Source organism: Pan troglodytes, chromosome 4, assembly GCF_028858775.2.
Source record: "Pan troglodytes isolate AG18354 chromosome 4, NHGRI_mPanTro3-v2.0_pri, whole genome shotgun sequence".
Lineage (NCBI taxonomy): Eukaryota > Metazoa > Chordata > Mammalia > Primates > Hominidae > Pan > Pan troglodytes.
Window position 1 is genome coordinate 122,818,914 of NC_072402.2, and position 21,506 is coordinate 122,840,419.

Here is a 21,506-nt window from a genome sequence, read left to right on the forward strand (position 1 = left end):
TGCTGACTACACATACTGCTCCACTGTTCTCTCAGTCACTAGACTGAGAAGTCACTGATTTTTGCCTCTAGGACTGGACTTTTATAACTTCAAAAAAGCCTCTTTAAACAAATCTGCATCAGCCAATGTGTCAACACTTCATTGGTTTCAATAGAATTAGTTTTCTAAATGCTCTTTTCTGAAGCAATTTTTGTACTTGAAAATGCATTACAAGGAACATTTACTATAACTACAGTACAACGATATAGAATATGACAAGTAGGGTTTTAATCAGTGCAAGCTGCAGCACTGAACACGGTCTACATTGATCCTCCCCCTTCTCCTTCAGCATCAATGTTAATAAACCGAGGAACTTAAGGTTTTACTGGTATTTGCTGTAAATAATAGCCAAGACTTTAATTGTATTTGCCCAGAATGAACCAGGCTAACAGTCTTCCAAAGATGCCTAGACAGGTTCTGATTTAATAGCCTTACATAACTCAGGACCTTTATGTACCATGCCAAATAAACCATAAGATCATTCTGCCAGCTGAGAGATAATACACCAAAGCATGAACAAAGTGGAGGAAACCACATGTCAGCACTGTGTATTAGACTTGCCTGGGTCAAACTCAAAGCACAGCTAGAAGCAGCCAAGAGTGGCTGAAAATTCATCATCTCTAATTCTGACATGTTCTGCAGGACATCCTCTCTGGTAAGATGTATCATAAATACAAGCAGTGTGAGGGTTTGCAAAATGGAAAAATATTTCCTTTATACATTCTTCTTCTTAACTTCAGTGTGTGCTTTGCTTACTGTTAGGGGGGCTTTAAAAAGTTTTTCTAAAAGGGAAATAGAGAAAGAATAGAGTCATTCAAGTGCTCTAAAACGAAGAGAATGTGGGTCCTTTTATAAGAAGCCATTTAACCTCATTCTACTTCAATTTCACCTCTTTCTAAATGTGTCTGGAATAGGGGTGAAAGGGCAATGGCCCCTGTGCTTGTGATGCATTAAAGTTTGGAAAGGGAGAGAGAGCTGCGGTGGTAGATGAATCCTATATTAATGTGTGTTAGAATGTCCCAAGTATGTTCCCTTAGTCTTTTTGAAAACAGCAGGTAGAAGCAAATGGCCTCCCTCCTCCTTTCGACACTTCTCACAAATTTTTCTTTAAGAGATTCAGAGGGTGTAATGCAAAGTATCAGCATGGGTTTTGGGTCACACATGCCCAGGGTGGGATTCTAGTCCTTCAGTCTGCTAGCTGTATGCAGTTAGCCAAATGACACAATTCCTCTGAACTTCAGTTTTCTTATTGGTAAAATGTACAGAAGACCTAACTTTTCCATTTGCTACAAGGATTGCAGAAAGTGACGCCAGTTGCCTAGAATAGTAGGTGCTCAACAAATACTAACTGATGTTATTGTTCTTGTGATGAGTTCAGATGGGAAACATACTATGAAATCAAGATTTATTCAGGACCAAGTAGTTGGGGGGTGTTGTGCAAAGGCCAAGATTTTATTCCTCTCTAAAAGGATCTTACAGGCTGGGCACGGTGGATCATGCCCATAATCCCAGCATTTTGGGAGGCCGAGGTGGGTGGATCTCCTGAGGTCAGGAGTTCAAGACCAGCCTGGCCAACATGGTGAACCTCCATCTCTACTAAAAATACAAAAATTAGCCAGGTGTGGTGGCGATCACCTGTAGTCCCAGCTACTCAGGAGGCTGAGGCAGGAGAATCGCTTGAACCCAGGAGGCAAAGGTTGCAGGGAGCCGAGATCATGCCACTGCACTCCAGCCTGGGCGACAGAGCAGGACTCCATCTCCAAAATAAATAAATAAAATAAAAGGATCTCACAGCCTCGTTGGGAAAGTAGGCAAGTGTGCATGTGATTCCTGTCCAAAGTGGTGAGTGCCATAATCAAGATATATATACTGTATCCTAGTGGAGTCAGGGAATCTGCCCATATTCAACATCAAAGACTGCTACAATGGAAAACAGGAGTTTCAACTTAAGGTAGGTAAACTTGCAGGACTTCTTCAAATCAATAGTCTTAAAAAGGACCTTTTCCCCAAATTAGATTTTAGCAAATTCAGAAGATTGAGTGGATCTTTTCTCCTACCATTTTATTTTTATAGTAGCTTTCTGGTCAAAGAATTTATTGTACAAGTGTACAACATGATATGCTTTGTCACATTTCTAGTAATATAGGAGAGAAAAACCCTGTCTCAACCACATAATACAACATCTGACATGCCTGGATCAATTTTTGATTATTTTATCAAATGTTTTGGATCACTGCATGTTTGATCACTAGATTTCTATAAAATTATTTTCGCAAAAGTGAAAATGTCAGTCAATTTTGGTGGGGAGGTATTATGATCAAAGACTGGACAGAGAAGTCACAAGCCTTTAATATCTTCTTCCCTTCTTTGTCATTCCATGACACCATGGACAGGATGTGGTCAGTGAAGCCAGACTTCATTTCATGTTGCTTGTTGTTTTCTATGTTTGAAGCCTGATCCCAGCTGTATTTGAAACAGAGATCTCAAAGTGTTTCTAATCAAATATTTTGGGAGGGCCGGGCGCGGTGGCTCATGCCTGTAATCCCAGCACTTTGGGAGGCCGAGGCGGGTGGATCACGAGGTCAGGAGATCGAGACTATGCTGGCTAACATGGTGAAACCCTGTCTCTACGAAAAAATACAAAAAATTAGCCGGGCGTGGTGGCGGGTGTCTGTAGTCCCAGCTACTCAGGAGGCTGAGGCAGGAGAATGGCGTGAACCCGGGAGGCGGAGCTTGCAGTGAGCCGAGATCGCGCCACTGCACTTCAGCCTGGGCGACAGAGCGAGACTCCGTCTTTAAAAAAAAAAAAAATTTTGGGGAGATCATTTGCATATTTGGGAGATCATTTCCTTTAAGAGGAAAACAAAAATACATAAATTCTCCTGTGCCAAGAACAAACACACAGCATGAGCAAGCAATTTTTCCTCTTTTTCTCTCATTCACTATTCAAACCAGATTTAAAAGAAAAATTTTAGATCACTATTCCCAATTGTAGAAGTAATAGATATTTGTTGCAAAATATATAAAAATTGGAAAATAAAAATCACTGTATTTAAAAATCACTAACCAGAAGTAACTACTTTTGGCATTTTAATTTTAGTAGAATAAAAATTTACTTTCCAGAAGTATTGGCGTAAACTGTGGGTACTCTTCATGACTAAAGTGTGAAAAGGTACACTAAAAAGAAACCTGGAGGGTATGCATGTGTGGGGGCAGTGGGTATATGGGAAATTTGTTACTTCTCTTCAATTTTGCTGTGAACCTAAAACTGTTCTAAAAAAGAAAGTCTATTAGAATCCAATGACTTTGGCTTTTTTTTTTTTTAATACTCACATACATAGGTTTTTTCCATGACATCGTGTGAAAGAAAGTATATGTGCATGTGTGTCTGTGTAAAAAATATATTTTTAGTTTTACTTATCTGAAAATTGAGCTGTTAATGTGCCTGGTAAGAAGGCAAAGAGGCTAGTTGCTATGGCGAAAGCACTAGTAAGAAAAGACAGAAGATCTTCACAAAAGTACACGTGGTTACCAAAACACTGAAGTTTCCACCCTCTTTACAAAAATCTCACTTGATTTGATATCCCAAGTACCAGAGGGCCTAGGAGGGGTCAGCTGTCTCCTGGACAGTTTTGTGACCTGATTTTGATTACACCCTTAAGAACCTTTGCTCATTAAACATCCCTGACCCTTGTTGAAAAGACCTTTTAAAATTGGACCCAAATAATTAAGGTAGATATTTAGAAGTCAGAAATGTGAAGTTGAATGATCTAGTTTGATACTCTGTCCTCCTTCGCTCTGTGGTCCCTTTCTCGCTGAAGCCTTCCTTGACCCCTCTATTAAAAATTGTAATCCCCTTCCACTCTCTTTCCTGTTTTATTTTTTTCCGTAACATCTTACATATTTATTTATTTTACATATTCTTTTTTCACAATTTCAACTTTTAGATTCAGGGTGTGTGTGCGTAGATTTGTTACATGGGTATATTGTGTGATTCTGAGGTTTGAGGTATGCTTGATCCCATCACCCAGACAGTGAGCACAGTACCCAAAAGTTTTTCAGTCCTTGCCCTTCCTTCTCTCTTCCTCCTTTGTTACTCCCTAGTGTCTAATGTTGTCATTTCTATGTCCATGAGTATGCAATGTTTATCTCCCACTTACAGTATTTGGTTTGCTGTTCCTGCATTAATTTGCTTAGGATAAAGGCCTGTAGCTGCATCCATGTTGCTACAAAGAACAGGATTTTATTCTTTTTAATGGCTGCATAGTATTCCAATATTTTACATATCTTCTATTTCTCTCACTGGAATGCAAGTGCCATGAGGGTAAACACTTTTGTCTGTTCTTTTCTGCTGAATCTCTAGCTCCTGGAACAGGAGCACTTGGGCACACTGAACACTTGAGTGTCAGGGTTTGTTGGGTGTCTTAGTAAATTAGAGATTTATGTTATGCTTATAAAAGACAAGTCTCAGAGAATGGTCCTGAATGGGGAGGTTGAAATAAAACAGTTTAAATTGCTCTGCACATTTAAGCAATGGAGAGGTTTTAGTTTTCTTTTGGCAGTTCAAGAGGGTAAGAGAAGAATGAAGAGACTGGATTCATGGAAGAGCAATATGGGAAAAACAGTCTATAAGGTCTATCTTTACCTCCAGTCTCTTGCTAACCTGAGAAAACCTGGGGGTTCCCTATCCTTAGTGTTCCTGTTTTACAGCATGTGACCCCATCATGCAGTCTCTGTCCTTTCTTATTAGACCCACCTGACCTGGGACAGTAAGAGATTTCCTGGGGTGGCGAATAGCCAGCGAAGACTATTTTCAGTTTGAAGCTGGTTTTCAATTTGAAGTTGTATCTTGTGCTGTGATGTAATTAGCTTGTTATCTTTATACCTCATTAAATCTAGTGACATAACATAGCACATTAAAGTTTGAGAAAATTAAAAAACTGTACACTTAGAGATAATAGAACATAAATTTGAGGGAAAAGAATAAACAGCAAAATTAAACAGAAAATATGAAAGAAAAGTTGAGACCTAGAAAATAAATTCAGAAGGTTCAATAGTTGATTATTAGATAGTATGAAAAAGGGCAAGAGAGAATTGTCATATAATGATGAAAGACAATTTATTGTTGAGAAAATACAAGTTTTTATTTTAGATAGATTCAAGTGTGGCCAAACAATCTAGACATTGACTTACAAAATATCAATAAAGCAAAGGTAATGACAAGACTCTGATAGCTCTCAGGAAAAAAAAGGTATGTAAAGTTGGATAACAAACAGATTGATATAAGATTTCTCTTTGGTAACAATGGGTATATAACACAATATCTTCAAAATTCTGAGGGAAATATTTTTTGAAGCTAGAATTATATATATAAACCATTTTAGTCCAGTATAAAGGTATAAATGAAGACATTTTAGAGAAGGTCACATAATGTTTCCCTCTTACATAGCCAATCTGAAGAAAATATTTGACAACATGGCTTACATAAATGTAACGTGAAGCAAAAAACAATAGGAAGTCAAGAAATAAATGATGGAATTAACCCAAAGATATAAAGACTGGAATACAGGAATGCTAGCTAAGTAGTATGGAAAACAAGTCAAAACTAGCAGAAAATGCAAAGTACTCCAAGAATGACATCAGGAAGAGTGGAATGGATTAACTCAATTGCTGTGAAAAGCTGGAAGATCTTATTGGCAAAATGAGGAAGACATGCAAATACTGATAAAGGGAAAAAATCTGTAAGGAAAGATTTGGCCAAGTATGAAGAAAACTGGGATATGGCATAATTTTGAGATGTTGATGGACTCTAAGAAAACATATGTTCCCTTCAGTTCCCCTAGGATTCATCACATTGGATCGATAGATGTGGAAATATAGTCTTACCATACAATGTGGCTTTTCCTAAGAAAATAGTTTTCTGACATTGGCACAATGTTTTTTATGCTTCAAATATCAGAATCAGCCTATAAATCACCAATGAATTATGTACAATTATGAAACAGCTTAAGTGTAATCAGATAATATTGTCTTAAAGAAAAGGTCAGGGGAAAACACCTGTAGCTGACAGAAGAAAGCAGGTTGTCATGAGGTAAGAATGTGGAGAATAGGATGGAGTAACCATAACTTTTATATTACATATTGAGATTAAGACATGCAATTAAAAGTTTATGGAAAGAGATATCGAGTTTTTGGTATATAAACTCTTAACTATAATAGGCAGATAGAATCTCTTTCTCTCAAATGAAAGAATGATCACAAATTGGGAAAATGAGAAGGAGCAGACTGCAAATGGGGGATGTGAAAGTGAGTGAATTCTCATTTTTCATAGCAGAGTATATATAGAATGTTCAGGATTAATAAGACATATAAATATTTATTTACAACTACATAACAAATCACGCCAAAGCTTTGTATTTTATTGTATTGTATTTTATTTATTTTTATTTTTGAGATGGGGTTTTGCTCTTGTTGCCCAGGCTGGAGTGCAATGGCGCAATCTCGGCTCACCGCAACCTCCGCCTCCCGGGTTCAAGCAATTCTCCTGCCTCAGCCTCCCAGTAGCTGCGATTACAGGCATGAGCCACCATGCCTGGCTAATTTTGTATTTCTAGTGGAGGGGGGGTTTCTCCATGTTGGTCAGCCTGGTCTCAAACTCCTGACCTTACGTGATCCATCCACCTCAGCCTCGCAAAGTGAGCTTTGTATTTTAAAACAACAATAAACAAGGAATTTGCTGTGGCTTGGTTGGGGAGTTCTGGCTCAGTTTCTCAAGGAATTGCAGTCATCTAAAGGCTTGACTAGGATTATAAAATTTACTACCAAGATTGCTCACCATCCAACTTGATAACAGGAGACCTCAGCTGCTTTCTCCCAAGTGAGTAATCTAAGAAACCTGTTATTACCTAGCCCCAGAAGTCATACACTGTCACTTCTTTAATATCCTATTGATCACATAGGTCAGCTCTCTTCATTCCAGAAGTAGACTTCACAAGGGTGTGAATAACAGGAAGTGGGAATCATAGGGGGTCATCTTAGGAGCTTGGTACCATAAGCGGTATGCCTCTATTGTTTAGAGTTACGGAATAATATTAGAGGTCTGAAAAACAATAAAGAAATGCCAATAAGAAGTTTTTTTTGGTACAATTTGCTTTTTTTCTGTAGGCACCTATTAGTTTGATTAAACTTAATCATTTTAAAGAAGCTCAGTGAGCTACAGGAGAACACAGACAACGAAATGAAATCAGGGAAATAATATGCAAATCAAAGGAGATGTTCACCACAGAAATAGAAACCATATAAAGGAACCAAAAAGGAAATTCTAAAGCTAAAATGTACAATGACTGAACTAAAAAAAATAAATAAATCCACAGACAGCTACAACAGAAGACTTTATCAAGCAGAAGAAAGAATTAATGAGCTCAAAGACAGGGCATTTGAGTTCATTCAAGTTAGAGGAACAACAACAAAAAAAGAATGAAAAATGTGAAAAAAGTCTCAAACTTATAGGACACTATCATATAAACCAATATATACATTATAGAAGTCTTAGAAAAAAACACACAAAGAGAAAGGGTCCAAAAGCTTATTTAAAGAAATAATGATAGAAAGTTTTCCAACTCTGGAGAGGGAAATGAACACCCAGATACACGAAGTCCAAAGAACCCCAAATAGATTAAAGAGATCTTTGCCAAGACACATTGTACTCAAATTCTCAAAACTCAAGGAGAGAATTGTAAAAGCAAGAGAAAAGAAACTCATCACCTACAAGAGATGCCTCATAAGACTGTCAGTAGATTTCTCAGCAGAAACCTTTCATGCTGAAAGACAGATAATATATACAAAGTGCTAGAACAAACCCCTGACAACCGAGAATATCTGACAAGACTGTGATTCAGAAATAGAAGAGTGATAAGGACTTGCAAAGACAAACAAAAGCTATGGAAGCTCATCATCACTAGACTTGTCTTATAGGAAATGCTAAAGGAAGTTCTCCAAGTTGAAATAAAGGAACACTAACAGAGTGAAGACAATAAAACTACAAAACTCACTGTAAGAATAAGAATATATTCAAATTCACAGTATTTTAATACAGTAATGGTAAATTTTAAGACACTTCTAACTCTATAGAAGTTAAATGTCTAAACTATTAAAAATAACTATAGCTGCAATAATTTGTTAATATATGATCCATAAAAGATGAAAATTGTGACATCAATAACATAAAATGTGGGAAGAGAAGTGAAAATGTAGAGTTTTTGTATGCAGCTGAAGTTAAGTTGTTTTCAGCCTAAAATAGACTGTTATAAGACATTTTATGTAAGCCTCATGGTAGCAACGAAGAAAAAGCCTGTGTTAAAACCACAAGAGGTAAAGAGAAAGGAATCAAAGCATCCAATGACAAAAATCATCAAACTGTGAAGAAAGACAACACGAGAAGAATGAAAGACTACAGGCGGTCAGAAAATGATCAGCAAAAACCACAGTAATTACTTTCCTATCAATAATTTAAATTTAAGTGGATTAAATTCTCTAATCAAAAGACATAGACTGGGTGAGTGTATTAAAAGAAATCCAATAATATGCTACCTACAAGAGACTCATTTTAGCTTTAAGGACAAACCCAGGCTGAAAGTAAAGAGATGGAAGAAGAGTCCATGTAAAAGAGAGTGGGGTGGTTGTACTTAACATCAGACAAAATGATTTTAAGTCAAAAACTTCCTTAAGAGACAAAGAAGGTCATTATATAATGATAAAAGGGTTAATTTGTCAGTTGTTACAAATTGATCCTGTTATAAATATGTTACAAATATTGTTATGTCATATGTTATAAACATTGTAACAAAAATTAATATAAATTGATTATCTGTTAGGCCACAAAAAATCTTGACAAATTCAAGAAAATTGAAATCATACCAAGTATTTTTTTTTCTGAAAACAACAGTATGAAACTAGAAATCAATAACATGAGGAATGTTTGAAAATTCACAAATACATGGAAGTTAAATAACATATTCCTGAATAACCAGTGGGTCATAGAGGAAATCAAAATAGAACTTACAAAACATTTTGAAACAAATTACAATGTAAACACAACACATCAAAACTTGTGGGGTATAGCAAAAGCTGTCCTAAGGGAGAACTTTATAGGAATAAATGCCTGTATTAAGACAGAAGAGATTCCTGTAATGGCGGCTTCCTGGAAGGTAGTGTCATGTGGAACCTCTTAATCTCAGCACCTGGAGCTCCAGCAAGGGGAATTTCAAGTCAGATAGAATTCTATATATACCATTTCTTTGGAACCTTCAGCCCTCAAGATTCCAACATCATTACCTCAGTTTCAACACAGTTGTCCTTAGTCCTCATATCACTGCTTTTGGTGCTGCCTGTTGTCAAAGCAGTAGAAGCCGGTGATGCAATTGTCCTCTTGTTAGGTGTGGTTCTCAGCATTACAGGCATTTGTGCCTGCTTGGGGGTACATGCACGAAAAAGAAAATGGACAGATGTGACTTTGAAAGGCCTACTGAATCAAACCTCACCCTGAAAACCTTTGTGCTATAGAGGCTAAACCTGAGCTTTGGTATCTGAAAGTTTCCAAGAATCAGTAAATAAGGGAATTTTACATTTTTCATTGTTTCCATGAAATGGTAACAAACATACATAAATAAATTGAAAAAAATGTTTTCTTTACAATAAATAATGCACTGAAAAATACAGCCTATAATTTGTATTTGCTAGTTAGAAAGGAGGTCAAAGAAGTAAGATGGCTGAAATTTACGTAAGTAATATTTCATAGTTGTAGAATTCTCAAAGCATGCAAAATAGGAAGAAGGAAGTTCTTGCCCAGAATCTTAGGAAATCACCAATGTTCAGTTATAATCACTGCCTCCTGAATCATTGAGGAGTCTTTTCTGCATCTTTTTATAAGGTTTTTGTTTTGTTGTCTCCCAGGTTAATATTGTATTTAGATATCAGAGAGTCAGCCAAAAAGGGAAACTTTTATCTCTGGGGAAAAATGTTTAGAAAAATGTATTCTGTGTATCTGATACTGAAATGCAGAAAAAAATTTAATGTTAAAAAAAACTATAGACATTGACATGGAAAAGAGATTTAATGTTAAGAAAAAAACTATATTAACTGAGTAACATCGTCCTAATGAGAAGTGCTATATTAAATATAAACCCATTATATTGAAAAAAAAAAAAAGATCTCAAGTAGAAACCTGACTTTATACCCCAAGGAACTAGAAAATAAAGAACAAATTAAGTGCAATGTCAGCAGAAGGAAGGAAATAATAAAATCAGAGCAGAAATAAATGAAATAGAGACTAGAAAAACAATAGAAATGAATAATGAAACTGAATTGGTTTTTCGAAAAGGTAAACAAATTTATCAATATTTGGCTAGATTAATTAAGGAAAAAAAGAAGACAAATAAGAGATGTTACAACTGATGCTACAGAAATCCAAAGGATCATAAAAGACTACTATGAACAATTATACACTGACAAATTAGACAATCTAGAATAAATGAATACATTCCTAGAAATGTACAACCACCATGACGGAATCATGAAGAAAGAAAATGTGAACAGACCAATAACAAGTAAGTATATTGAAAGAGTATTCACAAACTCCCATCAAAGAAGACCCAAGACCTCACGGCTTCACTGGTAACATCTAATAAACATTTAAAGAAAAATTAATGCTAATTCTTTTCAAACTCTACCTAAAAATTGAAGAAGAGGAAGCACTATCAGGTTCATTTTATAAGGCAAATGTTACCCTGATACCAAAGCCAAACAAGGGCACTGTAAAAAAGAAAATTACAGTCCACTATCCTTGATGATTATAGATGCAAAAGTCCTCAGAAAAATACTAGCAAGCCGAATTAAATAGCACAGACAAGGATCATACACTATAACAAATAGGATTTACCCTTGGGTGCAAGAGTGGTGTGACAAATGCAAATCAATAAATATGATGCATCATGTTAACAGAATGAAAAAAGCCAAATGATCATCTCAATAGATGCAGAAAAAGCAACTGACAAAATTCAACATATTTTCATGATAAATACTCTTAACACATTAAGGGTAGAAGAAATTGGTCACAACATAATAAACACCATATATGACAAGTCCACAGCAAACATTATACTCAACGTTGAACAGCAGAAAGCTTTTCCTTTGAAACCAGGAATAAGACAAAAATGCCCATTCTCACTACTTCTATTCAGTATAGTACTGGAATCCTAGCCAAATGAAGTAAGCAAGAAAAAGAAATGAAAGATATTCACATCAGAAAGGAAGAAGTAAAATTGCTTTTGTTTACAAATGATGTAATCTTATATATAGAAAACTGGTAAGATTTCACCAAAAACCTGTTAGAACTAATCAACACATTCAGTAAAGTTTCAGAATACAAAATCAACATACAAAAATCAGTAGAGTTTATACATACTAACAAGGAACAATTCAAGAAATGAAGAAAACAATCCCTTTTACAATAGCATTAAAAAAAACTCAGAAATAAATTTAACCAAAAGGTGAAATATATATACTCTGAAAATGATAAAATATTGATGAAAGAAATAAAAGACACAAATAAATGAGAAGATATTCTGTGTTCATGGATTGAAACAATTAATATAGTTAAAATGCCCATACTATCCAAAATAATCCACAGACTGAATGCAATCCCTATCAAAATTCCAATTACGTTTTTCACAAACATAGAAAAGAAATCCTAAAATACATATAGAACCAAAGAAAATCCCAAATAGCCAAAGCAATTTTGAGCAAAAGGGACAAAGTTGGAGGCATCACACTATCTGATTTCAAAATATACTACAAACCTATACAAATCAAAACCACATGGTACTGGCATGAAAACAGACACATAGGCCATTGGAACAGGATAGGGAGCCCCAAAATAAATCCACACATTTACAGTTAATTGACCTTTGACAAAGGTACCAAGGACATAAAATGGAGAAAGAACAGCACCTTCAGTTAATTGTATGGGAAAAACTGAATATCCATGTCAAAATGAATGAAATTGGAATCTTATCTCGCATCTTATACAAAAATAAACTCAAAATGGATTAAAGAGTTAAACATAAGACCTGAGCCTCCGAAACTATCTGAGTCTATAAGACTACTAGAAGAAAACAGGAAAAAAGCTACTTGGTATTGATTTGGGCAATGATTTTTTTTTGCCTCTAAAAGCACAGACAATAAAAGCAAAAATAGAGAAATGGGATTGCCTTAAAATAGAAAACTTTTATGCAGCAAAGGAAACAGTTAACAGAGTGAAGGGACAACCTACTGAATGGGAGGAAATATTTTCAAACTATGCATCTGATAACAGGTTAATATACAAAATATATCAGGCACTCAACTCAATAAGAAAAGAAATAAGATTTAAAAAATGGGCAAAGGGTCTGAGTAGACATTTTTCAAAAAAAAAAAGACATAAAAATGGCCAACAGGCATATGGAAAAAATGCTCAACATCACTAGTCAGCAAGAAATGTAAATCAAAGCCACAAAGAGATATCACCTCACACCTGGGAGAATGGCTATCATCAAAAAGACAAAAGATAATAAGTGTTGGCGAGGCTGTTGGTGGGAATGTAGATTAGTATAGTCATTATGGAAAACAGTAAAACAGCATAAGCCTCCTCAAAAAATTAAAAGTAGAACCACCATATAATCTAGCAACCCCCACTACTGGGTGTATATGCAAAGGAAATGAAATTAATGTCAAAATTTATTTGCACTGTTACATTCATTGCAGCATTATTCACAATAGCCAGCCTATTCTAGATACGGATTTAACTTAAGTGTTTATGGATGAATGAATGGATACAGTAAATGTAGTATAGGTAATGGAATACTATCGAGCCTTAAAAAAGAGGGAAATCCTGTCATTTGTGAAAACACACATAATCCTGGAGAACATTATGCTAAGTTAAATAAGCAGGCACAGAAAGACAAATGCTACATGATCTCACTTTTATGTGGAAGCTAAAAAAGTTGAACTCACAGAAGCAGGGAATAGGAAATTGGAGGCCAGGGTTTGGGGGAATGGGGAGATGTGGTTTGAAAGACACAAAGCTTCAGTTAGACTAAATGAGTAAGATTTGGAGATTTATTGTATAGCAGGGTGACTATAGTTATAAATAATGTATACTCAAACTTTCTAAGAGATTAGATCTTAAATGTTCTCACGGCAAAAGATAAGTATGTGAGGTGATGGATCTATTAATTAGCTTTATTTAGTCATTTCACAATGTATTCATATATCAAAACATCATGTTGTATACTGTAAATATATATCATTTTAATTTGTCAATTATGCATTATTAAAGCTGGGGAAACATAAATTGAATAATTAAAAAAATCAATTTGAGGAAGTTTGGAAAATAAGGAAAATATAGAGTAATAAATATTACCAATAACTATTTAACCCAGATACTATTTACATTTTATTGTTTTCAGTCCTTATTCTCTTTGTATTAAAACATGTATTTTTCATGAAAATAGAATTATTGCATGTACTGCTTAGTATCTGGCTCTTCCCTTCAAAATAATCTTTAAGATTACTAATTCCATTAAATAGTTTCTCAAACGGGAGTCCCCAACCCTTGGGGAATGGACCAGCACTGGTTTGTGGCCGGTTGGGAACCAGGCTTCATGGCAGGATGTGAGTGAGTGAGTGAAGCTTCATCTGTATTTATAGCCGCTCCCCATCTCTCACATTACCACCTGGGCTCCTCCTCCTGTCAGATCAGCAGTGGCATTAGATTCTCATAGGAGCTCAAACACTACTGTGAACTGTGCATGCAAGGGATCTAGGTTGCGTGCTCCTTATGAGAATCTAATGCCTGATGATCTGTCACTGTCTCCCATCACCCCCAGATGGGACCATCTAGTTGTAGGAAAACAAGCTCAGGGCTTCCACTGCTTCTACATTATGGTGAGTTGTATAATTATTTCATTATATATGACAATGTAATAATAATAGAAATAAAGTACACAATAAATGTAATATGCTTAACTCATCCTGAAACCATCTCCCCAGTTTTGGTCCGTGGAAAAATTGTCTTCCATGAAATTGGTCTCCAGTGCCAGAAAGGTTGGGGACTGCTGCTCTAAATACAATTTAAAAAAAATTATTGCTTTCTTTTGGATTACAAAAGTAATACGTCTATTCTGAAACATTTATAAAGCCACCGATAACCCCATCATTTATCTAGACCCAGACATGTTAACTTTCTGGAAAATGTCTTCTATTTTCTCTCTCTTTTTTTTTTTTTTTTGAGACAGAGTCTCACTCTGTCGCCCAGGCTGGGGTGCAGTGGCATGATCTTGGCTCACTGAAGCCTTGACCTCCCAGGCTCAAACAATCCTCTCACTTCAGCTTCCCAAGTATCTGGGACTATGGGATGAACCACCACACCTGGCTAATTTTTGTAATTTTTTTTTTTTTGTTAGAGATGAGGTTTCGTTATGTTGCTCAGGCTGGTCTCAACCTTCTGGGCTCAAGTGATCTGCCTGCCTTGGCCTCCCAAACTGGTATGATTACAGGCCTGAGCCACTGTGACTGGCCTCATATTCTCTCTTAATCCAGATATATAAATCCAGATATATATATATATATAATCCAGACTATATATATATATATAAAATCCAGACTATATATATATATATATATATAGTCATGCACTACATAATGGCATTTCAGTAAACAAGGGACAGTGATCCCATATTATTATAGTACCATATTTTTACTGTAACTTCTATGTTTATATGAGTTTAAATATACAAATACCACTTTGTTATAATTGCATGGCAATTTATAGCTTTATTGCATAGGAATTTTAACAAAATATTTGATATCTTGATTGTCAAAATAATTGACAATCTTGACATAAGGGACAAGAATATGTTTTAAGAACTGTTCCATGTAGCAACTGGCTATACCATATATTTTAGATGTGTAGTGGGCCATACAATCTAGGTGTATGATTGTACGACAACAAAATCACTAATGATGCTTTTCTCGGAATGTATCCCTATGATGCATGACTAACTTGATTAAAAGATGGGAGCATCCTGGAAAACCTGATTGTAATTGTTGCATTTTATTCCATTATAAAGGCATACTATCATTTAACTGTTCTCCTGTTATGGGACATTGTTTTCAATTGTTATGACAACAAGTCCTTTATAGAAATCATTAGCGCATCCCTTGCTTTTTTGTAGGTAAATTCTTAAAGGTGGAAACACCAGGACAAAATTTATGAGTCTTTTCAAGACCCTTGAAAAAAACAGAGGAAACTTTCCTCTTGAAAGCTAGAACTGACACCTCTATGGCAGCATATGAGAATACTTGTCTCTTTGAGCTTTTGCTGTCCTGCGTGCTGCTATCAGTATGTATTGATTGCAAAAATTGATAATTCTCTAGGGAGAACTTGGACCAAAAGAAAGGAATTAGTTTCCAGCTCTGAGGTTTAGTTTAAAGAGAAAAACCCAAGCAAACTAATAAAGAACAAAACTCTTATTCCCTTTGGTTGCCCCAAAGGAATTGACCAGAAGTACATACATTTGGGCATTATTTGAAGTTTTCTGTGTGATTATTTCACAAATCCTCTTTTGCACAGTGGATGCTTTTCTTTTTCCCTAGTCCCATGCTCACAAACTCTTAAATTATATTTTCCTTTACTGGGTTATAAAGGTCAGATTTAATTTACCTAATAGAACCAATTGATGGAAATCTATACAGTAAAAGAGATACTAGGCTTGAGAAGCTAAGAACATTTTGTTCCTGCCTCTGTGCTGCTCTCAGCATGTTTTAAATATGACCCAACATTTGTTAACGGATACCACATGTCACCATCTTTAAATGACCTTATCCATCTTATCACCACAACTTCAAACTAAGAAAGAAAGAAAAAAAAAAACTCACCACCAAATGATCCTGAATGAAGCTGCCTGTTACGTCCAAATGATCTCGAAGTTGCCTGTTAACTGTCAGCAACCTTGACAGTCAGTAATTCTCAACAATATTTTATCATTTACCAAATTATATAGAAAATTAAAATCTCTTGAAAAACATCTCTTTTAAATTTTGTCTTTTAGGCTGTCTAATGATAGCGAAAGGAAAGAAACTATTTGATTAATTTGATCCTTCTAGATAAGCAAACCCAGTAATTCAAGTCTGGGAATGAATCAAGAGGACTGCATTCACCTTCTCAGCCCTACAATTCATGGCTTTGCCACTCCAGAGGGACTCACAGCTCCTCCTTCCTGCTCTCAATTCGGTCCTTTATCAAATGGGGCAGATAACATCTTCCTTAGATAGTTTTTGGAGTTTCTTTAAGAATAAAATATATTTTAAAAATCTCAAGTGCTATGTCAGTGTTCAGAGTCAGAACCACAATTTAGGCCTTACTGTGTTTTTAAATTTTCTATATTTTTTTAAAAAAAGCTTGGATTAGCTCAATTGCCTTTAATTATTAGTAACAGGTCAATAGGGTTAGTCAACTGGTTTATAATAATTGACCTTTGTAGTTTGATGTCTGTTTTCTTTTTCATAATTTGTATACCAATTTGACTAAGTGCTAAAATAATTAAATTTATAGTATTTTATGAATGCTAATCTTTTTTTTTTTTCGGTGTCATAAGTGGTTGTCTCACAACCTTTCTCCATAGTTTATTTTATCTACATTTGAACAACTAAGAACTTTTTAACCAGTGTGACAAGGGGACATTAACAATTCTTTTTGTTTCTAATAATTGGTGTTTATTATACCTCAGCACTACGTCCAGAAGAGGTAATTTTTCCAGCTAACTTACAGAGCAATACTAAACAATGAAACCCCAAATTATATACCAACATGAGCACTGTTCATAAACAATACTATAACATGACCTCCTAGAAGTTTGTCATTTCCTTTCTCTCAAGGATAAATTGCAGCAATCTAAGCATATGGTTGTCAGATGAAAATATCACTGATTTAATTGTGTGACAACATTGATACTGTCTTCAGCACCTCTTTGAATGTCATTAAGAAAGCCAAAAGGCTCCAAAAGCATTGGTTACCTGTGTGTAATTTATTGGAGATTCTGTAGGGTAGATCCAGTGAAGTAAAACCATGTGCCCTGCAGGTAACAAAACCAACCTCCTTAAAGGATAATTTTGCTATCTTCTGTTTCTAGAGTTGACCTTTGTTGGTCTTACCTGCCTGTTCAAGGGACTTATATTCTTCCTTCCAAAATCATACAGTGCTTTCTCGGAAAAGGGTCCTTCTTTTAGGTTTATTTAGCACCTGATGGGAAAAGTGAGGTCATGCTATTTCTTGTGGGCCAAGGTCAGAGCAAGGACATTCCAGAGCTTCTAATTTTAAGGCCTTCACCCTCTGTGTCTTTCTGACCCAGCTTTGACATCAAAACTGAGCAGTGACTCTTTCTCTTTACAGTTCTGCTGTAGTTATCTGAATCCTCTCCCTGATTATGAATGCTTCTTCTCAATAAGTAATTACACTAGATAGAAAAAAAAAGAGACAAGAATATATTTTAAGAACTATTATCAAGTCAGACATAGTGGCTCATGCCTGTAATCCTAGCACTTTGGGAGTCTGAGGCAGGTGGATTGCTTGAGCCCAGGAGTTTGATACCAGCCTGGGCAATATAGCAAAACCGTCTCTACCAAAAATTAAAAAAATTAGCTGGGTGTGGTGGCACACATCTGTAGTTCCAGCTACTTAGTAGGCTGAGGTGGGAAGGTCACCCCAGCTTGGGAAGTCAAGGCTGCAGTGAGCTGAGATCACACCAGTGCACTCCAGCCTGGCAACAAGAATATGAGAGTAAGACCTTGAATCAAAAAAAAAAAAAACAAAAAACCATTATCATCATGCCAAGATATGAATGTGAATACATTCATTTTGGAGGTGGTTAAGGTGCTTATCCAGGCATATGAGAAATAAGGATCAGGCCACATTTCAGGATTTGTCTTTGAGCTTTAGGCATTGGTGCTCAATTCCATCTGTGATCTGAATTTCATTGGGGACAGACATTGAGTCTTCTTGAGCACAGTTTTACGAAGATTAGTTTTGCCAACCAGGAGGATTTATTGGCAAAGTGGTATGAACTGGAATGTGGGGAGCAGATAGAGTGGTTAGGAAAAGCTTGTGGCGGTCTGGGATACAGGCAGCATGCAGTCAGCAAGGAGAGTAGCAGTAATACTGTGAAAAGGGAGCCAGAAATGAGATAGGGATAGAAATTAACAGGCTTCAACAAATGACTAGATGTAGGAAAGGGGCTTAAAAAGGAAGAAAGCGTCAAAAATGATTCCTAAGTTTTGAACCTGGCTACTGGTGAGAACAGCAATGAAGACTGGCAAATCACATGGAACAGGATTGTGGGAAATGTAATGTTTTGGGTTCAGGCAAATTGAGTTTGATGTGTCAGTAGGTTATCAAATATCTGTAGACTATAAATCAAAACCACATAATTAGTATTTAGATCTAACTTTTTGCATTAAGATATTCCACTATTGCATGCTAGAAATGTTCTGATTTTTTATTTCCTCTTGTGCTTTTTCCTGTGCTTATTAGGTTTTCTTGCCAAGATGAGGCATCTGTAGCTTAAGGATACAAGTTACTCATCCAAAATAATGTCAGACTTAGGAATGTATGATTTCCAGAACTGGAGTACTAACATTGCCCAGATGTTTTTAAGCTGTGGTGGTAAATCCACCCAGATGTCTCTGATTGCATCTAGTTTGTCTTGAGTTCTCTGCTCATCTTGTGTGGTTCTCTTCATTTAATCTGCTATAAATCAGTATCACTTTGAATTTTTTTATAGGAAGTTTGTGGAGTTCCAATGATATGAACATGGAGAAAGCAGGCTTTATAAAGCTGTTCTTAGATCTAATAATAAATCAGTGAATATTAGAGAATACAGAACTTTGGGACTGAGAAGATACTTAAGGATAATCTAGTTCAGTTCTTTCATTTTATATTTTTGAGGATTTGGGAGACTTTATGAAGACACAGAACAAGATAGTGGCAGAGCTAGGATTAGACACCAGCAATATTTGGCTTAATATTACATAAGAGGATTTTGAAAGGCATGCTTCTTTTTTTGGCATTTTAATGAAAACAAAATGTATGGAAAATAGAATAATTCTTTATCTCTCTTCATTTTTCTACATTATCCATTTTTTCCCCTTGTATGGGGACATTTCCATCAGCCTACAAATGCTCTTATTTCCTCCATTAAAAAGTAAAATAAAACACCCTCACTTGACCCCACATCCCTCTAGCTTACTTTTTGATTTCCCTTACAGTAAATCTCTTATAAGGAGCCTGTCTATACTCACTGTCTCCAGCTTCACTCCATTCATTCTCTCTTTGTTATTTTTACTGAAGTGATATTCACTTAATATAAATTAACTATTTTAAAGTGAACAATTTTGTGGTATTTACTGCATTCAGAATATTATGCAACCACCACCTCTGTCTAGTTCCAAAAACATTTTTATCATCCCCAAAGAAAATTCTAGGTCCTTCTTAATGAAGTGGCTCTCCATTCCCTCTTTTCCTAGACCCTGGAAACAACTAATCTGTATTCTCTCTTTATATGTTTACCAATTCTGTATATTTCACATAAATGGAACCATATGATATGTGACCTTTTTGTGTCTGACATCCTTCACTTAGCATAATATTTTCAATTTTCAGCTACGTTGTAGCATGCATTAATACTTCATTTCTTTTTAATGGCTGAATAATAATAAATTGTTTCATCATTCTCTTAAACCTACTCCAATTTTTTTTTTTTTTTTTTTTTTTTTTTTGACAGAGTCTCACTCTGTAGCCCAGGCTGGAGGGTGGTGGCGTGATCTTGGCTTGCTGCAACCTCCGCCTCCTGGGTTCAAGCAATTCTCCTGTCTCAGCCTCCCGAGTAGCTGGGACTACAGGTGTGTGCCACCATGCCAGGCTAATTTTGTGGTATTTTTTGTAGAGACGTGGTTTCACCCCATTGGCCAGGCTGGTCTCGAACTCCTGACCTCAAGTAATCTGCCTGCCTCAGCCTCCCAAAGTGCTGGGATTACAGGTGTGAGCCACTGCACCCAGCCCAAATGTTCTTTACCTCCCCATTTTCAAAAGTGTTCTTTTCATGATCACCAGTGACCATTAAGTTGCCAAATCCAGTGAGGATGTTTCAGTCTTCATTTAACTAGATGTATCAGCAGCATTCAACATAGCTGATCATTCATTTCTATGAACTACATTCTTTGCTTGGGTTCCAGCTGCGCACATTCTCTTGGTTTTCTTCCTGGGTCATGACGACTTTGCTGATTGCTTCTTATCTCTTAAATCTTAATTTGGGGTGCTGAAGGGTCATTCCTTGGACCATCTCTCTTCTTGATTTACTCTGTTGGTTATCTCATTTAATGCTACTGTTAATGTTTGATTTTCAAAAACTCATGAGTTTATGCAAATATATAATGAATACATCTTCAACATTTATCACCCTTATTAATGAGGGAACCAGTAAGATGTTAAAGCTAGTTCAATAAATATTTAAAGAGCTATATATTTTAGCAATTTAATATGGAATATGTTGCATAATAAATAATTCATCTGATATTTGTCCCTGGTTCCTGAGAGAGCTTATAAACCCTGGAAACTCCTGAATGGCAAGAGAGTCTTTATTATTCACGGTGAGCCTCTAGGGCCACACCTGAATTTATGCAAATGAAGTGACTCATGGTGTACCCCCTAGACATTTATGGTACAGGGACTGGTCATTCTACAAAGACACACCCCATAATTAGAAGGTTGGGGCTTTGAGCCAGATGACATCAACCTGACCTCTGAAGAGTGGAAGGAAGCTAGAGACTGAGTTCATGGTTAATGATTCAATCAACAATGCCTGTGTAATGAAATCCCAATAAAAATTCTGGACATCAAAACTTGGGTGGACTTCCCTGATTGATGATACACAATTATGTGCCAGGAGGGTGATGCATCCTGAGGACAAAGAAATTTTGTGTTTGTGTTTGCCTATGTGTCTCTTCATTTAGATGGTCCTGACCTGTATCCATTATAGTGAACTGTAATTGTAAATATAGTGCTTTTCTGAGTTTTGTGAGTCATTCTAGCAATTATCAAATCTTATGAGATAGTGGGAACCTCCACACTTGTAGCCAGCTGGTCATAAGTGAGGATGACCTGGCAACCTTGGAGAATGCAGCAAGTGTCTGAAGTAAAAAGAGTCTAATGGAGGACTGTGCCCTCAACCTGTGAAGTCTACACTAGCTCCAGATTTAGCATCAGATTTACATTGCAGAATAAGTTTCAGGGTTAGAAACAAAACGGGTTAATATTTTGCAGGATAATAGACCAAGTTTTCTATTGAACAGAAATCGTATCACTATTAGACTAAATTCTG

General features: G+C 36.0%; 1 long non-coding RNA gene across 2 annotated transcripts in view; it reads left to right on the forward strand.

Annotated features, from left to right (window-relative positions):
* LOC104006543 (uncharacterized) overlaps positions 1-21,506 on the forward strand; it is a 495,672-nt gene that overhangs the window by 102,259 nt on the left and 371,907 nt on the right. The window lies entirely within an intron of this gene.